General features: G+C 43.8%; 1 protein-coding gene across 4 annotated transcripts in view; it reads right to left on the bottom strand.

Annotated features, from left to right (window-relative positions):
• Nucleotides 1-21,102, bottom strand: part of LOC115158899 (lipoma-preferred partner homolog) — a 357,166-nt gene that overhangs the window by 234,594 nt on the left and 101,470 nt on the right. The gene's annotated exons all lie outside the window — the stretch shown is intronic.

The raw sequence follows: 21,102 nt of genomic DNA, 5'->3' as shown, positions 1-21,102 counted from the left end.
TAGCTTTTGTATAAAAAAAACAAAAACATTGTGGCTCCAAACACTATCCCTACCTAATCCCAAATGGCACCCTATTCTCCATATAGTGCACTACTTTTGACCAGGGTCCATATAAGGAATAAGGTGCCATTTAGGACACAAGACATGTATTTTATATATAAACACGGTTTCTGGAGCGCTGGACTGTACCGCACACGTCCTGCTTAAAGCATGGAACCAGTAGGAGTTCTGTAGAGGAAAACGCCTCTATATTAACACACATCATCTATACTATAGGTAGAAGGAAGTGTTTGGCTAACTCTCATTTCACATTCACCGTGGCTCGTCTACAGGTGGTATGTGAGAAATGTGTAAAAAAGGCTGCACATGGCAGCTCAAGTGTAAAAATACCTTTAAAAGTCAAGTGTCAATGTGCTGCTCCACAATGCAACTTGGATTGAATACTGGCCTGAGAGTGAAGAAGGGCTAGAGAGGTAGAGCAGTAGTTACTCTTTGGACCGGGACCCTTTGTGATAGAAAATTAATCAGGGAGCCCTTCTAAACCAGAACACAACTCTGACTTTAGAGTGAGATAACCGAGTCTCGGGCTAACCGAGTCGTCTCGGGCTAACCGAGTCTCGGGCTAACCGAGTCTCGGGCTAACCGAGTCTCGGACTAACCGAGTCTCGGGCTTGTTAAGCACATTTTTACTCCTGAACGTATTTAGGCCATTACAAAGGGGTTGAATACAAACAGGATAACTATTGTAAACTAGATTGTGTCTGTAAAATGTATATAGTTTGCCCGGGTGGCCAGCTCTAAGAAGAGTCTTGGTGGTTCCATTTAAGAATGATGGAGGACACTGTGTTCTTGGGGACCTTCAATGCTGCAGAAATGTTTTGGGACCCTTCCCCAGATCTGTGCCTCGACACAATCCTGTCTCGGAGCTCTACGGACAATTCCTTCGACCTCATTGCTCGGTTTTTGCTCTGACATGTCCTGTCAACTGTGGGACCTTATATAGACAGGTGTGTTTCTTTCCAAATCATGTCCAATCAATTGAATTTACCACAGGTGGACTCCAATCAAGTTGTAGAAACATCACAAGGATGATCAATGGAAACAGGATGCACCTGAGATCAATTTCCAGTCTCATAGCGAAGGGTCTGAATACTTACGTAAATACAGTATTTTAGTTTTTTATGTTTAATGAATTTGCTAAAAACCTGCTTTCGCTTTGTCATTATGGGGTATGGTATGTAGATTCCGAAGGATTTTTTTAAAATACATTTTTGAATAAGGCTGTAGCGTAAGGCTGTGGAAATAGTCAAGGGATCTGAATACTTTCTGAAGGCATTGTATATTTTATTTCCCCCAGAATATATGTGGGGGATTAGAAATGATGCAGACAATTACATAGATGAAAGCCACAGTCTATCTGCACTATTAAAGCTGATCTACTCTCTAATATTAACTTTTGGAAATAGGTTGAATAATTATTGACTGAATACATTTCAGCTTTTTATTTGTAATTGATTTGTTAACACAAAAAAAAAATACAAAATAAATAAAAATAACATAATTCCACTGACATTATGGTTTATTGTGTGCAGTGACAAGACATCTAAATGTCATCCATTTTAGATTCAGGCTGTAACAAAACAACATTTAGAACAAGTCAAAGAGTTGTGAAGACACTGTTGTTCCTTCCCTGGTTGGTTGATATCCCGTATTTGTATATAGTATTTGTATATAGTATTTGTATATAGTATTTGAATATAGTATTTGTATATAGTATTTGTATATAGTATTTGTATAGTATTTGTATATAGTATTTGTATAGTATTTGTATATAGTATTTAGTATATAGTATTTGTATATAGTATTTGTATATAGTATTTGTATAGTATTTGTATATAGTATTTAGTATATAGTATTTAGTATATAGTATTTGTATATAGTATTTAGTATATAGTATTTGTATATAGTATTTGTATAGTATTTGTATATAGTATTTGTATAGTATTTGTATATAGTATTTGTATATAGTATTTGTATAGTATTTGTATATAGTATTTGTATATAGTATTTGTATATAGTATTTGTATATAGTATGTAGTATATAGTATTTGTATATAGTATTTAGTATATAGTATTTGTATATAGTATTTGTATATAGTATTTGTATATAGTATTTAGTATATAGTATTTGTATATAGTATTTGTATATAGTATTTAGTATATAGTATTTGTATATAGTATTTAGTATATAGTATATAGTATTTAGTATGTATATAGTATATAGTATTTGTATATAGTATTTGTATATAGTATTTAGTATTTGTATATAGTATTTAGTATATAGTATATAGTATTTAGTATGTATATAGTATATAGTATTTAGTATATAGTATATAGTATTTAGTATGTATATAGTATATAGTATTTAGTATATAGTATATAGTATGTATATAGTATATAGTATTTAGTATATAGTATTTAGTATATAGTATTTGTATATAGTATTTAGTATATAGTATTTGTATATAGTATTTAGTATATAGTATATAGTATATAGTATGTATATAGTATATAGTATTTAGTATCTGTACTATATGAAGAAAATAGAGGAACAACTAAAAGTGTCAAGAAACAAAAAATGTCACTGCAATTTAAGACCGATTTCATGGGTGGGTTTCACCAGATGAATTGTTATGTGTAGCTGGGGCTGTGTAGTTTCTATGTGCTCTCTGGTTTCTAAAGGGAACTAAAGCCCTCATTGGTGGGTTTCCTGTCAAATCTCCTGGTGATTTGACAGAGTGAGTGTGTGTGTGTGTGTGTGTGTGTGTGTGTGTGTGTGTGTGCATGGACTCTGACATAAGAGCCGGTAATCAGCTCAGGCAACTCCCCGCTGGCCAACCAACCATAGGAGAAATAAAAACAGCAGGTGTTTCTCAAGCTGCCTAGCCTCCAACCAGCAAAAGAAAGTGGTTTTTTTGGTGGTGAATATAACTATATATATATATATATATTTACAGTACTAGTCAAATGTTTGGACACACCTACTCATTCAAGGGTTTTTCTTTATTTTGACTATTTTCTACATTGTAGATAATAATAGTGAAGACATCAAAACATATGAAATATCACATATGGAATCATGTAATAACCCCAAAAAAGTGTTGGCATTTTCTCAACCACCTTCATGAGGTAGTCACCTGGAATGCATTTCAATTAATAGGTGTGCCGTATCACAAACAATTGGTGGGGTTTTTGGAGGGAAAAAAATACTAGGTTTTGTTGCTCGTGACACGTTTTCGACCTAACTAGACACGGGCAGGAAAACTGTCAATGTCACACAATTTTTGCTGTCGTCAGATTACTACATTATATAGAGTCATTGTATACGTAATTGTAACATAAATTGCATGGTTTAGACTAGAGGTATTGGGAGCAACATCTAATTTCGGAGAATTTAGGGAACATGTCATGAAACTTAAAATGACTTAAAATCGCTGTAATCTCTCAGATACAGGAATTGATTGGAGACTAAAACACAACATTAAGAGAATCTGAGCCTGACCCTGCTTCACAGATTTACATTCAACTGGATGACACACATTACCAGCCCCTGTAATCACAGTGTGATATCCTGGCCCCAAGTCCCAAATGGCACCCTATTCCCTATGTAGTGCACTCATTTTGACCAGGAGCCCGTAGTGCTACATGGGGAATAGGGTGTCATTTGGGACAAAACTCTGATCTGCTATACCATTATGCCTGAGATTTGGACATACATTTTGGGAATGAATTAGGTGAGAAGGGTGAAATGCTTACTGATGATTAAAAAAGGATGGTAAACAAATGTTTATTTTTTTTGGGGGGGGGGGGGTGTTATGTTTATGTAAACAAAGTAAATCAGAAACCAAACTACAACAAATTATTTGACGGTTTATAGCCACATTTATGTTAAGGTATTTACTCTGAGGCAAACAGCAACAGATTAGTTGGTTTAAAAATTGTAGAACATTTCATGTTTAAATCCAAAATATTAACTTTATTTCGGAGGCATTCCTTCAACAATGTGCAATTCATAGTAAGAGTTGGCATATGTTAATTTAAACAAATATATAACAAACTTCCATGATCACGTACAACAGTGTGTAATATCGCTGTAACTAACAGCTTCAGTGTCTGTCATTGAGTATTTGCTAAATAACATATGTAATAAATAGCACTGTACACGAGGTGGGCTACTACCTATTTAATGCCATCTATTCATGTTTTGGGTTTACCCTTCACCCTCCAGGTTGGGATAACCTTTCACCCTTCACACTCCAGGTTGGGATTACTTTGGGATTACCTCTCACCCTCCCTATTCCCAATGTAGCCCTACGGGTCCAGAGTTATTTAATCAAGAGACAAGGGACAGAGTTATTTCATCGAGAGACAAGGGACAGAGTTATTTCATCGAGAGACAAGGGACAGAGTTATTTCATCGAGAGACAAGGGACAGAGTTATTTAATCAAGAGACAAGGGACAGTTATTTCATCGAGAGAAAAGGGACAGTGAGGGGATAGATAATAGTAAGAGATGATGCTGCTAGTGGGAGCCCCCCCAATCATCGCAAGACAGCCCCATAGCCCATAAGACACAGCCCCAGCTAGGCCCCATAGCCCATAAGACACAGCCCCAGCTAGGCCCCATAGCCCATAAGACACAGCCCCAGCTAGGCCCCATAGCCCATAAGACACAGCCCCAGCTAGGCCCCATAGCCCATAAGACACAGCCCCAGCTAGGCCCCATAGCCCATAAGACACAGCCCCAGCTAGGCCCCATAGCCCATAAGACACAGCCCCAGCTAGGCCCCATAGCCCATAAGACACAGCCCCATAGCCCATAAGACACAGCCCCAGCTAGGCCCCATAGCCCATAAGACACAGCCCCAGCTAGGCCCCATAGCCCATAAGACACAGCCCCAGCTAGGCCCCATAGCCCATAAGACACAGCCCCAGCTAGGCCCATAGCCCATAAGACACAGCCCCAGCTAGGCCCCATAGCCCATAAGACACAGCCCCAGCTAGGCCCCATAGCCCATAAGACACAGCCCCAGCTAGGCCCCAGGCCCTCAGTCCCAGCTAGGCCCCATAGCCCATAAGACACAGCCCCAGCTAGGCCCCATAGCCCATAAGACACAGCCCCAGCTAAGCCCCAGGTCCTCAGTCCCAGCTAGGCCCCATAGCCCATAAGACACAGCCCCAGCTAGGCCCCATAGCCCATAAGACACAGCCCCAGCTAGGCCCCATAGCCCATAAGACACAGCCCCAGCTAGGCCCCATAAGACACAGCCCCAGCTAGGCCCCATAGCCCATAAGACACAGCCCCAGCTAGGCCCCATAGCCCATAAGACACAGCCCCAGCTAGGCCCCATAGCCCATAAGACACAGCCCCAGCTAGGCCCCATAGCCCATAAGACACAGCCCCAGCTAGGCCCCATAGCCCATAAGACACAGCCCCAGCTAGGCCCCAGGCCCTCAGTCCCAGCTAGGCCCCAGGCCCTCAGTCCCAGCTAGGCCCCAGCCACTCAGTCCCAGCTAGGCCCCAGGCCCTCAGTCCCAGCTAGGCCCCAGCCACTCAGTCCCAGCTAGGCCCCAGGCCCTCAGTCCCAGCTAGGCCCCAGCCCCTCAGTTCCAGCTAGGCCCCAGCCCAGGCACACTGCCAAAATCAGTTGTCCCTCATTTGCATTTATGCTAATCAAATATTTTATATCAGAGTTTGATATGAAACAAACAACAAATAAAGACAGATAATCTCTTCATTGAGACTCCTTATGGCCAGCTGGGAGACATCTGCTTTATTGTGCATTTGCCTTTTCAATGAACCATGGTTGTAATTATACCATTATTATCAATAACAATATAACATATGATTTACATATTTATGTATTTGTTTTTAATTATATTCATGCATAATGTATTTATTTGTAGTCAAAATAATTTACTTTTGTGCGTTTGTTTTTCCAAGTAATTTTTTCAACTAACCTACCTCCCCACGGTACGTCACTTAACATAGTTCATAACCTACCTCCCCAGTTCATAACCTACCTCCCCACGGTACGTCACTTAACATAGTTCATAACCTACCTCCCCACGGTACATCACTTAACACAGTTCATAACCTACCTCCCCACGGTACGTCACTTAACACAGTTCATAACCTACCTCCCCAGTTCATAACCTACCTCCCCACGGTACGTCACTTAACATAGTTCATAACCTACCTCCCCACGGTACGTCACTTAACATAGTTCATAACCTACCTCCCCAGTTCATAACCTACCTCCCCACGGTACGTCACTTAACACAGTTCATAACCTACCTCCCCAGTTCATAACCTACCTCCCCACGGTACGTCACTTAACATAGTTCATAACCTACCTCCCCAGTTCATAACCTACCTCCCCAGTTCATAACCTACCTCCCCAGTTCATAACCTACCTCCCCACGGTACGTCACTTAACACAGTTCATAACCTACCTCCCCACGGTACGTCACTTAACATAGTTCATAACCTACCTCCCCAGTTCATAACCTACCTCCCCAGTTCATAACCTACCTCCCCACGGTACGTCACTTAACACAGTTCATAACCTACCTCCCCAGTTCATAACCAACCTCCCCACGGCACGTCACTTAACACAGTTCATAACCAACCTCCCCAGTTCATAACCTACCTCCCCACGGTGCGTCACTTAACATAGTTCATAACCTACCTCCCCACGGTACGTCACTTAACACAGTTCATAACCAACCTCCCCAGTTCATAACCAACCTCGCCACGGTGAGTCACTTAACACAGTTCATAACCTACCTCCCCACGGTACGTCACTTAACACAGTTCTGTGACCCCAATCTAATGTTATTAAATGTTTGAACACACAGTTGCATAAACGACATCCAAATATAATACATCTTGCAAGAGTAGAAACACATCAGGGACCGAGCTAGTAATACTTAGTTTCCTTACTAACATTATCTTGCAAGAGTAGAAACACATCAGGGACCGAGCTAGTAATACTTAGTTTCCTTACTAACATTATCTTGCAAGAGTAGAAACACATCAGGGACCGAGCTAGTAATACTTAGTTTCCTTACTAACATTATCAGGGTTTATGTCAAATTACTTGTATTTCAATATTCTCATTTGTGACAGAAATTGGGGATAAAATGAGAAATATGTTTGAAATATCAAATTACGATTTACATGTTGTTGTTTTATTCATAACAGTAAAGCAACGTTTTGAAGAAGTGGTCATTTAATCCTCGTAATAAAGACACAACAGAGAACTAGAAAGATAAGCCATGAGTCTGGATTAAATCATCTAAAAACTGCATTTGTGGATTACAAGGCTGGCGTTAATCACAGAATAAACCCAGTAAAGTAAAATCTTGGAGTTCCCATCCAGAGAGTAAATAAAGGGGGTTAGGAAGGGATGAATATTGATGGCGGCCGAGATCTGGGGAAACGTACACTTGTAGAAGAGAGAGGACACTTGTAGAAGAGAGAGTACACTTGTAGAAGAGAGAGTACACTTGTAGAAGAGAGAGTACACTTGTAGAAGAGAGAGTACACTTGTAGAAGAGAGAGTACACTTGTAGAAGAGAGAGTACACTTGTAGAAGAGAGAGTACACTTGTAGAAGAGAGAGTACACTTGTAGAAGAGAGAGGACACTTGTAGAAGAGAGAGGACACTTGTAGAAGAGAGAGTACACTTGTAGAAGAGAGAGTACACTTGTAGAAGAGAGAGTACACTTGTAGAAGAGAGAGTACACTTGTAGAAGAGAGAGTACACTTGTAGAAGAGAGAGTACACTTGTAGAAGAGAGAGTACACTTGTAGAAGAGAGAGTACACTTGTAGAAGAGAGAGTACACTTGTAGAAGAGAGAGTACACTTGTAGCATTTAGAAGTGCAGGGATAACTACTTTCATCCCTGGATTGTCTAACTGTAGAAGATGCTTCCTGAGTATCGGTCAGTGTTAATACCATTCAGAACTAGACAGTAGTTTGGACCAGGTCAGTAGTAATACCATCAGAACTAGACAGTAGTAATACCATCAGAACTAGACAGTAGTTTGGACCAGGTCAGTAGTAATACCATCAGAACTAGACAGTAGTTTGGACCAGGTCAGTAGTAATACCATCAGAACTAGACAGTAGTTTGGACCAGGTCAGTAGTAATACCATCAGAACTAGACAGTAGTTTGGACCAGGTCAGTGGTAATACCATCAGAACTAGACAGTAGTTTGGACCAGGTCAGTAGTAATACCATCAGAACTAGACAGTAGTTTGGACCAGGTCAGTAGTAATACCATCAGAACTAGACAGTAGTTTGGACCAGGTCAGTGTTAATACCATCAGAACTAGACAGTAGTTTGGACCAGGTCAGTAGTAATACCATCAGAACTAGACAGTAGTTTGGACCAGGTCAGTAGTAATACCATCAGAACTAGACAGTAGTTTGGACCAGGTCAGTGGTAATACCATCAGAACTAGACAGTAGTTTGGACCAGGTCAGTGGTAATACCATCAGAACTAGACAGTAGTTTGGACCAGGTCAGTGGTAATACCATCAGAACTAGACAGTAGTTTGGACCAGGTCAGTAGTAATACCATCAGAACTAGACAGTAGTTTGGACCAGGTCAGTAGTAATACCATCAGAACTAGACAGTAGTTTGGACCAGGTCAGTGTTTATGAGCCTAGCTGACAATAAGGTATTAGTTTTAGTCTTTATGAGACTTGTGCTGGTTATGTTAAAAGTGTGCCATGAGAGACTAGTTCAATAGTCAAACATAGAAACTGCAGCACTCTACACCAGGCATCACTAGAGAGCAGGGTTGAAAGAACAGTACATGCTCAGTAATACTGTCAGACATCTACTACCATCTGGGGGGAGAGAGGAATAAACAAAGTGCTGCCTGGTAGAGAAGCAGCAGGCGGAGGGGCCGTGTCACACCACAACTTCCTGACAACTAAACCTCAAAACATGCCCTTTGCTTTGTCCGATGTCATAACCCTTCCCCATGTTATTGAGATCCAGGGCTCCCAGAGGGCTAGTTAGGCTGATGTCATAACCCTTCCCCATGTTATTGAGATCCAGGGCTCCCAGAGGGCTAGTTAGGCTGATGTCATAACCCTTCCCCATGTTATTGAGATCCAGGGCTCCCAGAGGGCTAGTTAGGCTGATGTCATAACCCTTCCCCATGTTATTGAGATCCAGGGCTCCCAGAGGGCTAGTTAGGCTGATGTCATAACCCTTCCCCATGTTATTGAGATCCAGGGCTCCCAGAGGGCTAGTTAGGCTGATGTCATAACCCTTCCCCATGTTATTGAGATCCAGGGCTCCCAGAGGGCTAGTTAGGCTGATGTCATAACCCTTCCCCATGTTATTGAGATCCAGGGCTCCCAGAGGGCTAGTTAGGCTGATGTCATAACCCTTCCCCATGTTATTGAGATCCAGGGCTCCCAGAGGGCTAGTTAGGCTGATGTAATAACCGTTTCCCATGTTATTGAGATCCAGGGCTCCCAGAGGGCTAGTTAGGCTGATTTAATAACCGTTTCCCATGTTATTGAGATCCAGGGCTCCCAGAGGGCTAGTTAGGCTGATGTCATAACCCTTCCCCATGTTATTGAGATCCAGGGCTCCCAGAGGGCTAGTTAGGCTGATGTAATAACCGTTTCCCATGTTATTGAGATCCAGGGCTCCCAGAGGGCTAGTTAGGCTGATGTAATAACCGTTTCCCATGTTATTGAGATCCAGGGCTCTCAGAGGGCTAGTTAGGCTGATGTAATAACCGTTTCCCATGTAATAACCGTTTCCCAAAAGTAGTATACCAAATAGGGAATAGGGTGCCCTGTCTCATGGCTAGGGCCCTGTCTCATGGCTAGGGCCCCGTCTCACGGCTAGGGCCCCCTCTCACGGCTAGGGCCCCGTCTCACGGCTAGGGCCCCGTCTCACGGCCAGGGCCCCCGTCTCACGGCCAGGGCCCCCGTCTCACGGCCAGGGCCCCGTCTCACGGCTAGGGCCCCGTCTCACGGCTAGGGCCCTGTCTCACGGCCAGGGCCCCCGTCTCATGGCTAGGGCCCCGTCTCACGGCCAGGGCCCCCGTCTCACGGCTAGGGCCCCGTCTCACGGCTAGGGCCCCGTCTCACGGCTAGGGCCCCGTCTCAAGGCTAGGGCCCCGTCTCACGGCCAGGGCCCCCGTCTCATGGCCAGGGCCCCGTCTCATGGCTAGGCCCCCGTCTCACGGCCAGGGCCCCCGTCTCATGGCTAGGGCCCCGTCTCATGGCTAGGGCCCCGTCTCACGGCTAGGGCCCCCATCTCACGGCTAGGGCCCCCGTCTCACGGCCCCGTCTCATGGCTAGGGCCCCGTCTCACGGCTAGACCTGTTCTACACAGCTTGGTTGTTTCCAAATGAGATGGCATCATACCGCATCAGTACAGCTGCTGTGGGAAGAAGGCATCATACCGCATCAGTACAGCTGCTGTAGGAAGAAGGCATCATACCCCATCAGTACAGCTGCTGTGGGAAGAAGGCATCATACCGCATCAGTACAGCTGTGGGGGAAGAAGGCATCATATCACATCAGTACAGCTGCTGTGGGAAGAAGGCATCATACCGTATCAGTACAGCTGCTGTGGGAAGAAGGCATCATACCGCATCAGTACAGCTGCTGTGGGAAGAAGGCATCATACCGTATCAGTACAGCTGCTGTGGGAAGAAGGCATCATACCGCATCAGTACAGCTGCTGTGGGAAGAAGGCATCATACCGCATCAGTACAGCTGCTGTGGGAAGAAGGCATCATACCGCATCAGTACAGCTGCTGTGGGAAGAAGGCATCATACCGCATCAGTACAGCTGCTGTGGGAAGAAGGCATCATACCGCATCAGTACAGCTGCTGTGGGAAGAAGGCATCATACCGCATCAGTACAGCTGCTGTGGGAAGAAGGCATCATACCGCATCAGTACAGCTGCTGTGGGAAGAAGGCATCATACCGCATCAGTACAGCTGCTGTGGGAAGAAGGCATCATACCGCATCAGTACAGCTGCTGTGGGAAGAAGGCATCATACCGCATCAGTACAGCTGCTGTGGGAAGAAGGCATCATACCGCATCAGTACAGCTGCTGTGGGAAGAAGGCATCATACCGCATCAGTACAGCTGCTGTGGGAAGAAGGCATCATACTGCATCAGTACAGCTGCTGTGGGAAGAAGGCATCATACCGCATCAGTACAGCTGCTGTGGGAAGAAGGCATCATACCGCATCATAACGTGTGTTCTCTCTCCTGGCAGTATCCTTCACACAGAAAACAGTCCAACAGATCCTCAATGGAAAACATATTGACTGCTGTCTGTCTCCATTTCTAGATTAAAACATAAACTACTACAATGATAATCAAATAGCCTTATGCCTAACAAAATGTAAACGGCTATATCGAAGTAGCTATTCCCCAGGTCGTTCCTGTAAATGAGAATCTGTTCCCAGTCAACTTGCCGGGTAAAATAAGGCTTAAATAAAATAAATAAATAAATAAATAAATAAATGAATAAATACAAATGCTGCCCTTGGCATTTGGCATGTATGAACTCAATGACTCCAAGCACTAAAATTAGATGGTTATCGAACATACTGACAGTATTCCATCTAACCTACATCCCAAATGCCACCCTATTCCCTGTATAGTGCACTACAGTTGACAATGGCCACTCAAAAAGTAGTGCACTATATAGGGAATAGGTTGGCATTTTGGATTCAGACTCAATGTATTCCTATGGTACATTGTATCAGGGTACAAACACCCCATTGTCTACAGAATGTAAACCAGGTGCTTTCTTACTGTTCTGTTGTTATCAACTGTAAGATCCACTTCCTGTTTTCAATGTTCCATGTGACTGGCCGTATCTGAAAAAAAGGCACCCTATTCGCTAAGTAGTGTACTACAGGGCCTACTGACTGAAGTAGTGCACTATATAGGGAACAGGGTACTGTTTGGGACACATACATTGCACTATAATTATGAATCGTTGGTTGTAGGACAAACAAATTAGGAGACGATTGTGCTGTTAACTACATTTGCATGAGTTGGAGATATGCGCCTAGTTAAATAAAAGGTTGAATAACAATTATTATTATATTTTTTAAATTAACACATTTTAAAAAACTGTTTCTGGATGTTAATATGATGACTATGAAAGCTTACCAAAGGATAAATGTTTAACAGCCCCAAAAAAACATGAACAGTTATAAATGATGAAGAAATACTAGTGTGCATGTGTGGACCTGTGAGTCGCCAATATCAACATGTCTGTCGGCGCTAACGTAAGTCACTTTGGATAAAATATGTTGAAATGGCAAACACACACGTAACAATGAATTACATACAGAACAGGGCATACAAGCTGTGACCCATGTCACTAACATCACCACCATAACAAAAGCTCTCACCAAAACCAAACAGCACCACCATGTCACTAACATGTAGCTGTAGAGCGGTGTTTATGCCCTGTAATGTAGTGGCTGTAGAGCGGTGTTTATACCCTGTAATGTAGTGGCTGTAGAGCGGTGTTTATACCCTGTAATGTAGCGGCCGTAGAGCGGTGTTTATACCCTGTAATGTAGCGGCCGTAGAGCGGTGTTTATACCCTGTAATGTAGCGGCCGTAGAGCGGTGTTTATACCCTGTAATGTAGCGGCCGTAGAGCGGTGTTTATACCCTGTAATGTAGCGGCCGTAGAGCGGTGTTTATACCCTGTAATGTAGTGGCCGTAGAGCGGTGTTTATACCCTGTAATGTAGTGGCCGTAGAGCGGTGTTTATACCCTGTAATGTAGTGGCCGTAGAGCGGTGTTTATACCCTGTAATGTAGTGGCCGTAGAGCGGTGTTTATACCCTGTAATGTAGTGGCCGTAGAGCGGTGTTTATACCCTGTAATGTAGTGGCCGTAGAGCGTGTTTATACCCTGTAATGTAGTGGCCGTAGAGCGGTGTTTATACCCTGTAATGTAGTGGCCGTAGAGCGGTGTTTATACCCTGTAATGTAGTGGCCGTAGAGCGGTGTTTATACCCTGTAATGTAGTGGCCGTAGAGCGGTGTTTATACCCTGTAATGTAGTGGCCGTAGAGCAGTGTTTATACCCTGTAATGTAGTGGCCGTAGAGCGGTGTTTATACCCTGTAATGTAGTGGCTGTAGAGCGGTGTTTATACCCTGTAATGTAGTGGCCGTAGAGCGGTGTTTATACCCTGTAATGTAGTGGCTGTAGAGCGGGTAGCTCTATGATACTGAACAGTTTTAAATATGTATTTGACCTTGAACGTGACTGCAATAGGGGTGGAGATGGGTCAATGAGAGTATAATCTAAGGCTATAAATGGTACTTTGCTTACAGAGATACAGTAATTGGGATGAAAGGACTACTACGTCACTGTAGAAGATAAGAAAACGATGAGGGAGTAACATTTGACTGAATGAGAGAGATATTCAGAACGCAGCCACTGACCAATCACAGTAGCACTATCATGGTGTGTGTGTGTGTGTGTGTGTGTGTACATGCGTGCGTACTTATCTGTGGTAATTCCTGTTACCGTGTGGTAACACAGTCAAAATATACATATTATGCAAGGCAGTCTGAGGCAGTCTGAGGCAGTCTGTTTGAGGTAATATGTTTAAAAAGGGAAAGTACGAGTTCTGGTTTGACGGTGTTTATTACCCAGTAACATTACTGTTAGTATAACCATTAGCAGAAGTGTGAACCACAAAGGCCCAGGAGACCTTAGCAACGAGAGACATACAGCGAGGCTTGGTGAAGGGCCTGCCCCTTACTGGAAGATAAAGAACCATATTCATAGGGTTTGTCCCAAATGGCACCATAGGGCTCTGGTCAAAAGTAGGGCACTAGACAGGGAATAGAGCTCTGGTCAAAAGTAGGGCACTAGACAGGGAATAGAGCTCTGGTCAAAAGTAGTGTACTAGACAGGGAATAGGGCTCTGGTCAAAAGTAGGGCACTAGACAGGGAATAGAGCTCTGGTCAAAAGTAGGGCACTAGACAGGGAATAGAGCTCTGGTCAAAAGTAGTGTACTAGACAGGGAATAGGGCTCTGGTCAAAAGTAGTGTACTAGACAGGGAATAGGGCTCTGGTCAAAAGTAGGGCACTAGACAGGGAATAGGGCTCTGGTCAAAAGTAGGGCACTAGACCCGTGTGGCTCAGTTGGTAGAGCTTGGCGTTTGCAACGCCAGGGTTGTGGGTTCGATTCCCATGGGGGACCAGTACGAGGGGAAAAATGTATGAAATGTATTCATTCACTACTGTAAGTCGCTCTGAATAAGAGCGTCTGCTAAATGACTGAAATGTAAATGTAAATGTAGACAGGGAATAGAGCTCTGGTCAAAAGTAGTGTACTAGATAGATAATAGGGCTCTGGTCAAAAGTAGTGTACTAGATAGATAATAGGGCATGCCGATATAAAGGAGGGCTACGGTTCCAGAAACCTCCGTGTAATACCGATATTAGTTGAAATAAAAAATAGGACCCTTAATAATTTAGGTTAAACAGGAAGCTGAATGCCGTGTCAATGCCGTTACTGAGACATTTTCTGTTGACTGTCAAACGTCACGTTCAAGTAAGGCTGCGTGCATCTCGACATCAAAACGCTCCGTAGCAGGATAGCTGACGCTGATGTCAGCGTTTAGTTCACACACCGATCTATGCTGACTGAACGATTCTTTTAGTTCACACACCGATCTATGCTGACTGAATGAATCTTTTAGTTCACACACCTATCTATGCTGACTGAACGATTCTTTTAGTTCACACACCGATCTATGCTGACTGATCGAATCTTTTAGTTCACACACCTATCTATGCTGACTGAACGATTCTTTAGTTCACACACCGATCTATGCTGATTGAACAATTATTTTAGTTCACACACCGATCTATGCTGACTGAACGATTCTTTAGTTCACACACCTATCTATGCTGACTGAACGATTCTTTAGTTCACACGCCTATCTATGCTGACTGAACGAATCTTTTAGTTCACACACCGATCTATGCTGACTGAACGATTCTTTAGTTCACACACCTATCTATGCTGACTGAACGATTATTTTAGTTCACACGCCTATCTATGCTGACTGAACGAATCTTTAGTTCACACGCCTATCTATGCTGACTGAACGATTCTTTAGTTCACACGCCTATCTATGCTGACTGAACAAATCTTTTAGTTCACACACCGATCTATGCTGACTGAACGATTCTTTAGTTCACACACCTATCTATGCTGACTGAACAAATCTTTTAGTTCACACACCGATCTACGCTGACTGAACGATTCTTTATTTTATCCCTGTGTAAATGCCTCTAACTTTAAAGTATATGTCCAGGTGGATCGGAAGGCCCTGATCGAAACATGTCCAGGTGGATCGGAAGGCCCTGATCGAAACATGTCCAGGTGGATCGGAAGGCCCTGATCGAAACATGTCCAGGTGGATCGGAAGGCCCTGATCGAAACATGTCCAGGTGGATCGGAAGGCCCTGATCGAAACATGTCCTATGTACAGTGGCTTGCGAAAGTCTGCGAAAGTGGCATTTTTCCTATTTTGTTGCCTTACAACCTGGAATTAAAATAGATTTTGGGGGGGTTTGTATCATTTGATTTAAACAACATGCCTACCACTTTAAAGATGCAAAATCTGTTTTATTGTGAAACAAATAAGAAATAAGACAAAAAAAAACAGAAAACTTGAGCGTGCATAACTATTCACCTCCCCAAAGTCAATACTTTGTAGAGCCATCTTTTACAGCAATTATAGCTGCAAGTCTCTTGGGGTATGTCTCTATAAGCTTGGCACATCTAGCCACTGGAATTATTACCCATTCTTCAAGGCAAAACTGCTCCAGCTCCTTTAAGTTGGATGGGTTCCGCTGGTGTACAGCAATTTTTAAGTCATACCACAGATTCTCAATTGGATTGAGGTCTGGGCTTTGACTAGGCTATTCCAAGACATTTAAATGTTTCCCTTAAACCACTCAAGTGTTGCTTTAGCAGTATGCTTAGAGTCATTGTCCTGCTGGAAGGTGAACCTCCGTACCAGACTCAAGTCTCTGGAAGACTGAAACAGATTTCCCTCAAGAATTTCCCTGTATTTAGCTCCCTCCATCATTCCTTCAGTTCTGACTAGTTTCCCAGTCCCTGCAAATGAAAAACATCCACACAGCATGATGCTGCCACCACAATGCTTCACTGTGGGGATGGTGTTCTCAGGGTTGTGAAAGGTGTTGGATTTGCGCCAGACATAGCGTTTTCCTTGATGGCCAAAAAGCTCAATTTTAGTCTCATCTGACCAGAGTACCTTCTTCCATATGTTTGGAGAGTCTTCCACATGCCTTTTGGAGAACACCAAACGTGTTTGCTTATTTTTTTCATTAAGCAATGGCTTTTTTTCTGGACACTCTTCCGTAAAGCCACTCTCTCGTTGGCTAGCCCTCGCTTCATATTCGTCGCCAAACCCACTGGCTCCAGGTCATCTATAAGTCTTTGCTAGGTAAAGCCCCGCCTTATCTCAGCTCACTAGTCACCATAGCAGCACCCACCTGTAGCATGCGCTCCAGCAGGTATATTTCACTGGTCACCCCCAAAGCCAATTCCTCTTTTGGCCGCCTTTCCTTCCAGTTCTCTGCTGTCAATGACTGGAACAAACTACAAAAATCACTGAAGCTGGAGACTCATATCTCCCTCACTAACTTTAAGCACCAGCTGTCAGAGCAGCTCACAGATCACTGCACCTGTACATAGCCCATCTGTAAACAGCCCATCTGTACATAGCCCATCTGTAAACAGCCCATCCAACTACCTCATCCCCATACTGTTATTTATTTAAAATGTATTGCTCCTTTGCACCCCAGTATCTCTACTTGCACATTCATCTTCTGCACATCTATCACTCCAGTGTTTAATTGCTATATTGTAACTATTCGCCACTATGGCCAATTTATTGCCTTACCTCCCTTATCCTACCTCATTTGCACACACTGTATATAGACGTTTTCTATGGTATTATTGACTGTATGTTTGTTTATTCCATGTGTAACTCTGTTGTTGTTGTTTGTGTCGCACTGCTTTGCTTTATCTTAACCAGGTCGCAGTTGTTAATGAGAACTTGTTCTCAACTGGCCACCTGGTTAAATAAAAGGCTTAAATAAAATGAAATAAAAATGCATCTCACATCTAAAGCCACAGAAACCTGCTCTAAGGAAGTCAGTCTCCCGTTTGCTTAAGAGTCAAATCCTTTCCAAATTCTCTACACAAAGCTTTCAGAACAAATACTGGTTTGACTTTGGCTGTTGGTTCATTTCCTGTACAGAGTATTATTATTATTATTATTATTATTATTATTATTATTATTATTATTAGGTATTTGTTTTTCTGTCTTTCACTCACTAATTGGCTCATAGCGGTTCTGTTCTATAGCGGTTTCCATAGTAACAGTGTTTTATTTCTTAAAAAGCTTACTGATTAGAAATATGACTAATATGACTAACGGTGAACCAAGTCTGGAACCAACAGGTCCTCGAACAGCTTCTACCCCCAAGCCATAAGACTGATGAATAGTTAGTTAGAGAGTTAGTCCAGGTAGATATTACATTAACTATTTCACTTCCTGCATTGACCCTGTTTGCACACATTTTATTTTTGTTGACTCATCACATCACACTGCTGCTACTGTTTACTAAATCAGTCACTTTATTCCTAGTTATATGTACACATCTACCTCAATTACCTCGTACCCCTACACATCTACTCAGTACTGGTACCCTGTGTATATAACCATGTTATTACCTTGTACCCCTACACATCAACTCAGTACTGGTACCCTGTGTATATAGCCATGTTATTACCTTGTACCCCTACACATCTACTCAGTACTGGTACTTCCTGTATATAGCCATGTTATTACCTTGTACCCTACACATTAAATCAGTACTGGTACCCTGTGTATATAGCCATGTTATTACCTCGTACCCCTACACATCTACTCAGTACTGGTACTTCCTGTATATAGCCATGTTATTACCTTGTACCCTACACATTAAATCAGTACTGGTACCCTGTGTATATAGCCATGTTATTACCTCGTACCCCTACACATCTACTCAGTACTGGTACTTCCTGTATATAACCATGTTATTACCTTGTACCCTACACATCTACTCAGTACTGGTACTTCCTGTATATAGCCATGTTATTACCTCGTACCCCTGCACATCTACTCAGTACTGGTACCCTGTGTATATAGCCATGTTATTACCTCGTACCCCTGCACATCTACTCAGTACTAGTACCCTGTGTATATAGCCATGTTATTACCTCGTACCCCTGCACATCTACTCAGTACTGGTACTTCCTGTATATAACCATGTTATTACCTCGTACCCCTGCACATCTACTCAGTACTGGTACCCTGTGTATATAGCCATGTTATTACCTCGTACCCCTACACATCTACTCAGTACTGGTACTTCCTGTATATAGCCATGTTATTACCTCGTACCCCTGCACATCTACTCAGTACTGGTACCCTGTGTATATAGCCATGTTATTACCTCGTACCCCTACACATCTACTCAGTACTGGTACTTCCTGTATATAACCATGTTATTACCTTGTACCCCTACACATTAAATCAGTACTGGTACTTCCTGTATATAACCATGTTATTACCTTGTACCCTACACATCTACTCAGTACTGGTACTTCCTGTATATAACCAAGTTATCGTTACTCATTGTGTATCTATTATTACTTTTATTATTATGTGTTTTACTTTTCTATAATTTCTCTATTTTCTTTCCCTCTGCACATTTCTTGATATTTGCATTAACATGATATTAATTAAGGCAACTCTATTTTGGTATTTTTCAACAGATTTAAAAAGATGAATTCAAGGTCTGAGTTTTTTGTTGTTGTTTTGTTTACACAGCCCTTGGATTTCTTTAATGTTGAAAGAGAGGAGTATGGTGTTGTCTTTCATATAAGGTCATGGAAAGGTCATGTGAAGCACGGTTGGCTTGTAAAGAAATGCTACGGTAGCTAAATCACAGCTCACAGGACAAGGGAGCTGGACAGAAAACGGTTGAGTTCGCTACATATTACAATCATAAATCTGTATTTGAGCTCAGCCTCCTGGATAGGAGTCAGTATCGGGCTGTCCAGGACAGAGGCCTCAGTCCCTGGATAGGAGTCAGTACTGGGGCTACATAGGAGGTCTCAGCCCCCTGGATAGGAGTCAGTAGTGGGGCTACATAGGAGGTTAAAGCCCCCTGGATAGGAGTCAGTAGTGGGGCTACATAGGAGGTCTCAGCCCCCTGGATAGGAGTCAGTACTGGGCTACATAGGAGGTCTCAGCCCCTGGATAGGAGTCAGTACTGGGGCTACATAGGAGGTCTCAGCCCCCTGGATAGGAGTCAGTAGTGGGGCTACATAGGAGGTTAAAGCCCCCTGGATAGGAGTCAGTAGTGGGGCTACATAGGAGGTCTCAGCCCCTGGATAGGAGTCAGTACTGGGGCTACATAGGAGGTCTCAGTCCCTGGATAGGAGTCAGTACTGGGGCTACATAGGAGGTCTCAGCCCCTGGATAGGAGTCAGTACTGGGGCTACATAGGAGGTCTCAGCCCCTGGATAGGAGTCAGTACTGGGGCTACATAGGAGGTCTCAGTCCCTGGATAGGAGTCAGTACTGGGGCTACATAGGAGGTCTCAGCCCCTGGATAGGAGTCAGTACTGGGGCTACATAGGAGGTCTCAGTCCCTGGATAGGAGTCAGTACTGGGGCTACATAGGAGGTCTCAGCCCCCTGGATAGGAGTCAGTACTGGGGCTACATAGGAGGTCTCAGTCCCTGGATAGGAGTCAGTACTGGGGCTACATAGGAGGTCTCAGTCCCTGGATAGGAGTCAGTACTGGGGCTACATAGGAGGTCTCAGCCCCTGGATAGGAGTCAGTACTGGGGCTACATAGGAGGTCTCAGTCCCTGGATAGGAGTCAGTACTGGGCTACATAGGAGGTCTCAGCCCCTGGATAGGAGTCAGTACTGGGGCTACATAGGAGGTCTCAGCCCCTGGATAGGAGTCAGTACTGGGGCTACATAGGAGGTCTCAGCCCCTGGATAGGAGTCAGTACTGGGGCTACATAGGAGGTCTCAGCCCCTGGATAGGAGTCAGTACTGGGGCTACATAGGAGGTCTCAGTCCCTGGATAGGAGTCAGTAGTGGGGCTACATAGGAGGTCTCAGCCCCTGGATAGGAGTCAGTACTGGGGCTACATAGGAGGTCTCAGCCCCTGGATAGGAGTCAGTACTGGGGCTACATAGGAGGTCTCAGCCCCTGGATAGGAGTCAGTACTGGGGCTACATAGGAGGTCTCAGTCCCTGGATAGGAGTCAGTACTGGGCTACATAGGAGGTCTCAGCCCCTGGATAGGAGTCAGTACTGGGGCTACATAGGAGGTCTCAGCCCCTGGATAGGAGTCAGTACTGGGGCTACATAGGAGGTCTCAGCCCCTGGATAGGAGTCAGTACTGGGGCTACATAGGAGGTCTCAGCCCCTGGATAGGAGTCAGTACTGGGGCTACATAGGAGGTCTCAGTCCCTGGATAGGAGTCAGTAGTGGGGCTACATAGGAGGTCTCAGCCCCTGGATAGGAGTCAGTACTGGGGCTACATAGGAGGTCTCAGCCCCTGGATAGGAGTCAGTACTGGGCTACATAGGAGGTCTCAGCCCCTGGATAGGAGTCAGTACTGGGGCTACATAGGAGGTCTCAGCCCCTGGATAGGAGTCAGTGCTGGGGCTACATAGGAGGTCTCAGTCCCTGGATAGGAGTCAGTACTGGGGCTACATAGGAGGTCTCAGCCCCTGGATAGGAGTCAGTACTGGGCTACATAGGAGGTCTCAGCCCCTGGATAGGAGTCAGTACTGGGGCTACATAGGAGGTCTCAGTCCCTGGATAGGAGTCAGTACTGGGGCTACATAGGAGGTCTCAGTCCCTGGATAGGAGTCAGTACT

This window comes from Salmo trutta, chromosome 22 (assembly GCF_901001165.1).
Source record: "Salmo trutta chromosome 22, fSalTru1.1, whole genome shotgun sequence".
Classification (NCBI taxonomy): Eukaryota; Metazoa; Chordata; class Actinopteri; order Salmoniformes; family Salmonidae; genus Salmo; species Salmo trutta.
The sequence above is the reverse complement of the archived record's forward strand: the minus strand, read 5'-3'. Positions and strand labels throughout refer to the sequence as shown.